This window comes from Amia ocellicauda, chromosome 4 (genome assembly GCF_036373705.1).
Source record: "Amia ocellicauda isolate fAmiCal2 chromosome 4, fAmiCal2.hap1, whole genome shotgun sequence".
NCBI classification, from domain to species: Eukaryota; Metazoa; Chordata; class Actinopteri; order Amiiformes; family Amiidae; genus Amia; species Amia ocellicauda.
In genome coordinates this window covers 25,049,516-25,050,067 of record NC_089853.1, presented here as the reverse complement: position 1 = coordinate 25,050,067, position 552 = coordinate 25,049,516, and the positions used below count along the sequence as shown (strand labels likewise).

At 34.4% G+C, this 552-nt stretch overlaps 1 protein-coding gene across 3 annotated transcripts in view; it reads right to left on the bottom strand.

Annotated features, from left to right (window-relative positions):
- Positions 1–29, bottom strand: part of LOC136748108 (aggrecan core protein) — a 30,482-nt gene extending 30,453 nt beyond the window's left edge. For 2 of the 3 annotated variants that reach the window (XM_066701587.1, XM_066701588.1), the window contains exon 1: positions 1–29. This exon is cut by the window's left edge. The gene's annotated coding sequence lies outside the window, so the exon portion shown is untranslated. The other variant, XM_066701589.1, reaches the window with a different exon arrangement.
- Positions 30–552: the final 523 nt, after the last annotated feature.

Here is a 552-nt window from a genome sequence, read left to right as displayed (position 1 = left end):
GGGGGACGGGACGGGACGGGACGGGACGGGACGGGACGGGGACGAAGTCTCCTCCTGCCAATAGCTCGAAGTAGAAAAAAAGGTGGGTGCCTGTTTTCTAAAAAAAAAAAAAAAAAAAAAGAGAGCGAGAGAAATATACAGAAAGCGCTTAGCATATCATTATTTTTTCATCATACACACAAATTATTAAAATACATGTGTGTTTGCGGTGGGTTGACATGCAAATGCAGCAGTGTAGTTCTCAATAGCTATAGTGTTATATCTAGTTAAATTAGTGTTGTATTTTGTATATTATAGTAATCTAGACACAATTATTGGCACCCTTGATAAAGATGAGCAAAAAGGCTGTATAAAATAAACAACACAGATAATGAGCTATATTGTAATGTAATATATATTGTACTTAATTAATGATTCGAAGGGGCTCATCCAACATAACACATTTCTCAAATTATACATATATATATATATTTCAAAACAATTAAGTGTCACAATTATTGGCACCCTTATTTTCAGTACGTGCACTGAGCCATTTTCTATATTTTTTATGAG